The 8,056-nt window shown below is 43.3% G+C and overlaps 1 pseudogene; it reads right to left on the reverse strand.

Moving 5' to 3' along the window:
* Positions 1-3,554: 3,554 nt before the first annotated feature.
* On the reverse strand, positions 3,555-3,727 carry LOC142583805 (U2 spliceosomal RNA; annotated as a pseudogene).
* Between the last annotated feature and the right edge of the window lie 4,329 nt (positions 3,728-8,056).

An 8,056-nucleotide genomic window follows, 5' to 3' on the forward strand; every position in this document is an offset into this window, starting at 1 on the left:
ATCCAACTTCAAGGCAGCGGGAGTGCTCTTGTAGCTTTTTGTGTCATCGACGAACGCAAGCGGCAACATCTTCGCACGATACTTATTATGGAGAACGCTAGGACATTCAGCCACGACATATTCCATCGACCTATGACGTGTTCGTATTCCTTAACTCTTGTTCAACTACTAGCGAGAATGTGCGACACCTGATCATTTACTCCAGAATGTAAAAGCCATTGCAGCGTGGGCAGCAACATGCATACTCGTGGCGATAATGCTTGTTATATTTGTGCTGCTTGAAGCAAAAATAATTGATAAAATTACATGTCATATAATTAATCTTACATACTAATATTATATCGGATGTTCCAGCGAACACTTCCAAATTTTTAAAGCTTGCATGTGGTTTAAAGGTTGCACTTTCACAAAAAATAGATGCATAATCAACTTATCAACGAAATATCACGACTTATTTTTAACTGTTTACCTTAAGGCCCACATTGCAATTGACAAATTCCAGCCGTATAGTTCGCAAGGCGGATCCATTTGGAACAAATTTCAGGATGACGCCATTGTCGGGATATTAATTCCTGAACTTTGCGCAGAAAGGCATTGGAACTCCAGTGACTTTCTTTTAAAAACACCGTTTTATACATTCGGGCCGGTGATAAGCAGTCTTTACCGAACTACAGACCAATATCAATAACATCACAGTCACGAAAATTCTTAGAACATATAATTTGTAAAGAAATATTGCTTTTTCGTGAATCTCACAATCTGCTATCTAACGTGCAGCACGGAGTTGCGCGTGGTTTTAGTATGACAACGCAGTTACTTGAGTTCAGGCATGACATTTTCCTTAACCTTGATGTTGGCAGCCAGGTTGACGCCATCTTCATAGACATCTATAAAGTGTTTAACACAGTATTACATTCTAAACTCCTTGCTAAACTTAACGCTGTACTAATTAATTATCAACAAGTTAACTGGATTTCAAGCTTTCTTTTACTTCGTTCCCAGTTCGTCTTCTCGAGCTCTACCGAATCTACTGCCATTGATGTGACAGCTGGAGTGCACACAGTTCTTTGACCACTGCTTTTTTTAATTTACATGAATGATTTTCTTGTTAAGATCTCTTCTAACATTCGTCTTTATGTCATTGATTGTATTAACTTATTTATTAATTTTAATAATAATTTAAATAATTAATATTAACATAATATTATTTCTTATTAATATTATTTTAATATTTTTAATATTTATTACATAATTAAGTTATTAACTCTTTTGATGGTGATTACCACCTCCCAGACCACCTCATTTGCTAGATTTTGTACTTGGTGCAACACCTGGCGAGCGAACATTAACTTTGATAAAACGTTCCTAATGTCCTCTAAAAAGCTTCTCCTTCTCTTTTTCATAACTCCTTCAATAACCGCGCTATGTGCAGGATATCTGAGTATAAGTATCTCGGTGTTATATTTACGCATAACGTGTCATGGTCTAATCACATTGATTGCGAGTGTAACAAAGCACTAAAAAATTAGGTTACCTACGTCGTACACTATCCAACTCGCCTAAGTATCCTAAGCTACTGCTATAGAAATCACTAATTCGTCCTGTTGTTGACCACGAATCTGTCGTTTGGAACCCTTATAAGCAGTGTGAGATTAACAGGCCAAAAGCAATACAGAATAAAACTGTAAGCTTTATATGTCACCATTATGATCGTGACTTTGACCCTCTCCTGCACTTCGTTCATTGAATTTAACTTCGCTCTAGTCACGTCGCCGCATAGCATCATTGAATTTCTTGCACAGCATCGTCAATTCTTCCGCCAGACTTTCAAAAATCTATACTAACCTCGCGCCAGAGTCATCGACGAGACGACTTCCATACTTGAACTTGTTGCGCTACTTTGCACGCCCCCTAATATGTTTAAATTCAACTTTTCCCTCGTTACATAGAAGACTGGAATTCCTTACCTGGGTCTATTCGCTCATGCTCACCCCGAAGTTTTGTATCTGCCATCCCGGATGAATGATCCCAGCGCATCACCGTCCCCCCCATCGTTGTATCTTACATTTCTCTGTATAAATTTCCTGTGTTAATGCACTCTTGCTGTAGCGCTTATTGCGCTGCAGCACGTACAAATAAATAAATAAATAAATAAATAAATAAATGTAACTGGAACGCCAATCCATTTCTCTGCAAACTTCGGGAATCAGTGTCATACTGTTAATTCGTTCCAAGTGGATCTGCCTTGCAAACTCCACCGCTAGAATTTGTAAATTGCAATGTGCGTCATGGTGTAACTAGCTAAAAATTAATTAATGATTTTTATTTATTATTCAATTTCGCATTACATTTGTTGTGCAAGCTGTGTCTGCCTCTTCGAATAGACCACCTCATCAAATAGAATTGTGCTATCTCCCACAGGCAACCTTTAAGAATTTTTGAAAGTGTTCGCTGCAACACCCTGTATGTGCATGTATGTACATGCATTGTGAAAGCGCCTGTTCATCCACAGTAGATGCTGTGAGTAACGCCTATTATTTTACGTCAGATTGACAAATCAACAAAATATTTTACAGCTTCCGCTCAGATGGAAGTCGACATGCACTGCTCAGAAATACTTATTGGTCAAGTAATTTGTCTTAGATACATAAGGGCTACAAATTATTGCTAGTAGATAGTCCTTCAGGATCGGTCTGCGATGCTTCTCAAAGTAATACAAGAGCATTTGCGTGACACGCACATGCATCAGGGAGATACCAAGTTTGTAAAGGCGCGCTCTACGCGTGATAGGAATGCAGGAAGATGTTTCGCTGCGCTATTAGAAAATAAAATGTTAAATTGCTTCCTCCCTATTACGAGCAAGGCCTTTTCATTTACGTTGTAGAACGGAAACACTGTATTGTTTTGTTGTATACAGTAATTGTATTGGTGATTTATTAAGGCTGTACATGCAGCTAGTTGGATTGGACTCATGGTAATGACACATCAGCGCTGAAAATAACGGCAAAAAAAAATGAGAACACCTAAACACTTATGAGTTGCGAATGCGAAAGCATTAATGTCCACGTAAACGCCGCTGAGCGGTGCTTAGAGGCATGAGCTGCTCGCGGGCAAGCGAGACCGTTGAGACACTTGGCTCGTTTTCGTTTTGGGATACTGAGGCGCAATTATAACGCAGGTGAGAGCGTGCATGGTCAAAGAGCGCGACGATTACACAGGCTTCCGAGAGCGAGAGTGCAGGTTGCCTAGTGTCGCCACCAGCGATGCCCTCTCCCCTCACGCGACACCTGACGCGCTGGCGTTCCCTTTCGTCCGCTTTGCTCCGTCGAGGCGCGCTCTTTACGTGGCGTCGAAGCCAATAGGAATTATTAAGGCTCCTACAGACCACGGACGCCGGCGTTCTCGCTCAATGAACCATTTCACGCTTTCGCATCAAAAGGAGGTCACGATACAAGCCGTGTCAGTGCAGGAAAGTGCTCGGGTCATGAACTGCTTCTTTAGAGCGAAGCTGTTTATGGCTAGGGTTCCCTGGACTTTTGTTCTGCGTGTGAAAAAAATCGTGGGCCAATACCATAGATACCAGAGACCCGCAGCAGAGGTGAAGCAGGCATCAAGCACTCCCACAACCTTGCAAAAATAAGTTTAATATCTTGGGTGCAAATAAAAGTCGTAACAGATTTTAAGCTGATGAGAACAAATAGTACACCTTGACCAACGTTGGCCATGTCTACGTTCGTTTCAAGTACTTGCGCGTCTATTTTCCTTGCGTTCTGCTCTCCGTGGTGGTGGTCCCGTCGAAAAGTCACGCGTGTCTAGTTTCCTGCGGCTCCTCGGGGCGGCGGTGCCATCGTCCATGCGAATGTATATAAAGATCACGATAAATGAGCTGATACCGCGCTCAAAATTCCGTGTCACCTGTCTGTCGTGTACGAAGCTCCTTCGCTGGTCATCTACCTTCACAGAGTGGAACGACTTGTGATATTAATTTGTACTTGTCCTCCAGTTTAGCGCTAGTGCCCATTTATTATCATGTATTTCTCAGCATACCACCCAACAAAATCAGCAAGGCACGTTGGCTTTTGCACACTTGCTTGCTGCTTTCCCGAATCGAAATTTCTCTTTTGGACGCCATTCTTTCGGCCTTGAGACGGATGTCACGTGAGAGCGAATTACCAATAAATCTGGCGTCGCACCAAGCGTTCCATTGCACCAAATGGCGTGAAAGGTCGTGCTATGCGAGCGTCCTAATGTCGCATGCATTCCTTGCCACTTGTAAACTGTTAGCGTGGCCATCAAAGATATAAATTAGGCACAAGCCTAGAAAGCTGCAGACCCGGATTCCTATTCCTCAAAGGGGAAAATTTTTTCTTCGTTTGTTTTAAATACGTAAGCATTTCTATGGTTAAGCTTGCAACGAGAAAACTGTCCGTCCGTCCCTCCTTCACGTAAGATGATCGCTTTCAATACAGAGCCACCCAGCAGTGAAACAAGACAACGACGATGACGCGAGCACTGGCAGGATGCAGGAATACAGAGTATCAGCGTGAATACAAATTGTTGCAGCAACGAATGAACCAATGTCTCGTGCCAGTCTCACTTAACAGCTCGGTGTTGAAAGTGCACTTCTCTGTTTCACGATTCTTTCATGGTCGCTCTCTCAATTATGCCAAACACAACAGTGCACGAACATTCCACACCATGTGATCACTACGAAATGCTTACGCATCATTCAGATAACTTTCCGACAAGATTCTACGCACATTTTCTTTTTTTTTACACAGTCATCAAGTTCAATGCCTGAAGGATACCCAACCGATTCAGCAAGAACAAAGTAGGCGGGGGTGGGCAAAGAATGCTCTAGCATTAATGAGTTCATATCCCCTTGTTTACACACAACAGAGTGACACACAACAGAGCTGCGTTCCTCACAGCCAGGAGCTGGAACTTATTGCCATCGGCAGAATTTGCCCGTCGGAGGCTACTCTACAATAAAGCTTTGCGCTGGATGACGCTACGCTTGACCGATACAATGGCACAGTGTATCAGTACGGGCACTCGCGGAATTCCTAACCCGGCTACAGCACCAACGGTGTCCCAGGAATTTAAGTGGACATGAACGCCCACGCAGTGAGGGAAGGACCGATCAAAAGCAATATCGTGGAGAAGGGTAGATTAGCTCCGCCGCTGCTGTGCATTTCTATATGCAATGCGGTTCATTCAAATCCCTTTGCATTACACTGTTTTGCTTGAATCCGCGCCGCGCGATGAATGCATCACCTATCGTTAGAGAGACATTGCTCCAGAATAATGAAGGCGTTGAAAAACTTCTGTTCTTCAATGCGCTAACACGTGTAGCTTGACTCCTTGTATTAAACGATGTGACAAAAATACTCCCCCTTGACTAAGCAAACGAAGCATACAAGTGCCCCCACATTTGAATCACCTTGTACTTTAAAGGTAACCTTCCTCTGTAATAACTGAGCAATATTACCTTAAGCATGCACGCTCTGCTTCTAATTTAACAAAGTGAATTCACCAGGTCTTCATCGCACTGTTCTTCCAGTGGTCAGGCGGCATAACTGAACATCGAGGGCTGACCCGTGAATGCGCATGTATAGACGCGTTTAATGTTTGTAGACACACATCCCATAAATATTTTATTTCTCCCTCTCAAACAGTTGGAAAATTCGGGGGTGACGAAGAGAAAATATTTTGCAACAGGTTTCAAAACATATTCGATTCTGAAGTTGTCAACAGTTAAGCTACGCAGTTAAAATGTTGTTTAATTAATGACTTCTACTCCGAAATGCTCAAGAAAACATCACTTTTTAGAGAGAGGTGGAAGGTGCAGATTGATTTTGGTCGTGAATCGGAATGTAGATATTGGATTAGTGCTCAGGCCAAGAGTCCTACTTATGCGCTGTAGAAGGCTCCACCACGTTGGTATTAACGCAGGAAGGGTGTTTCATATATTGAATACATTGAAAAGAAGGGGACAATATATAGCGGTATCGTTTACAAACTTGGCTGGTGAAAGTGCACTTGACAGAAATGCTCTAACATAATCGCGTGCAGAAGTGAAGGTTTGAAATCAGCTCTATTGAAGCTTGAAAAACACCCGGTTTGGGCGTCTCCTTCAGCAAAAAGAAAGTACTTTTTTTTCTAAATGTTTACGTAACAAAAGGAAGAGGAAATATTTTGTAGTCAACGTGAGAGGTTTATCTTAACATATTATATAAAATAAAACAGTAGTAAAAACATATCTGAGTAGATGAAACTTTTTCATTCTCTCGTAGTAAATGAAATTGAAGAGGTACAGCTTTGCAATGGAAGGGAGAGAGAATGATTGGAGAAAGATACCTCGTTTTCTGCAGCCCTTTAGGGAGCACGTCTCAGCGCCTTGGGGAAAGGGAGAGGGTCGCAGCACAGCGGCAGGCAAGCGGCACATGTGCAGTTAAGAGAGCAGCCCTGTGTCCTCCAGTAACTTAAGCAGATGCTTAAAGGCGCAGATATGCGCCGGCCGGGGCGCAGAAGTTGCAGCACCGAGACTACAGGTCGGCCCAGTCGTCAAAACAATGTGAAAAAATAAGCCCCTCCTTGGAATAGGCGGGCTGCTTTACTAAGGTAAACGTACATAATACTCCATACAGAGAGAGATGAAATCAAGGAGAGGAAAGGCAGGGAAGTCAACCAGACGGGCGTCCGTTTTGCTACGCTATACTGGGGAAAAAGCAAATGTGGCGTAGAGAAAGGAAAAGGGGGAGAGAGTGAACTATGCATGCAAGTGGAATGATTCACGAGAGGAACATGAACAGTAACTTACATCGGTTCACTTCCAGAGCCGAACCAGTGAACGGATAGCTCTCCACCAGTGACGGATGTGGCCACAGTCCTAGTATCTTATCTTTGTCTAAAATAATGGTTGCGAGTTGAGCCGGTTTAAAGTTTTACGGAGCTGCGGCGTTGGACGTTGTAGAGAGGAGAGGTACTTAACAGGTGCTCAATGGCATCCCCGCACTTGCTGGAGTCACATGGAGGACTATCAGTTCTTCCAATACGTTAGGAGTAAGGGTTCGTAAGCACCACTCGCAGCAATAAGCAATACAATCTTTAAAACTAACTGTTCAATTATCCGTTATCATTATTCACTGGTGTCGTGTGATTACTGCTCGTAATGATGCCAGCTCTGGGAATGTGTTGTTTTGAACTTGGCACAAATGCTGCGTAGACGACATCGGAAGAATTATTTTTCTACGGCAACATTTAGCACCATTTGTCTATTGAAAGCTTTAAATTATATTATTGGGTTTTACATGCAAGAACCACTATCTGATTATCAGGCGCGCCGTAGTGGGGTACTTTGGATTACATTTTGATACCAATGTTTTTTTAACGCGCACCTAAGCCTAAGTAGACTGGCCTTTTTGCATTTCGCCTCTATCAAAATGCAGCCCCCCTGACCATGAATCAAACCAGTCACGTCGTGCTTTGCAGCGTAATGTCACATCCACTAAGCCAGCGCGGCAGGTACCATTTGCCTATAGCAGTATTGCTCTACTTGTGCTCTGCCATGGGTCAAAATTTGTTTTTCTTTAACCTTAGGACTCATTCCACGTGATGGATTTTTGTGACCGTTGTTACCATTCACTGTTTGCGATGATGAATGGAACGGATGCCGAGTGCCTGGGACACGACGTGCCTAATCGTCCCGCCCGTCAACATGAAAACACTTGTCCGTCAGGTGCGTGCGACGGGATTATGCACCAATTCAAATATACTCTCCTCTATCCTCCGTACACCAAGGAGTGACTTCTCCCCGAATCGCTCTATATGCTGGCACGACATTACTTACGTTCAACCCCTGTACTCCAGGGAGTGTTTTTTCTCCGTATTCCTCTCTGTGGGCTGACCAGTGTGCTGACAGGGCCTTCTACCAAGGAACACGAGATAATGAGGTTGCCCGGACGGTGGATGGCTTAAGAAGGCCAGCCAGACTCCAAGCTAAGAGATCTTCCCTGCCCTTGCGTGCCGTAGCACATACGCAGAGCGTTTCTGT

This window comes from Dermacentor variabilis, chromosome 5 (assembly GCF_050947875.1).
Source record: "Dermacentor variabilis isolate Ectoservices chromosome 5, ASM5094787v1, whole genome shotgun sequence".
Classification (NCBI taxonomy): Eukaryota; Metazoa; Arthropoda; class Arachnida; order Ixodida; family Ixodidae; genus Dermacentor; species Dermacentor variabilis.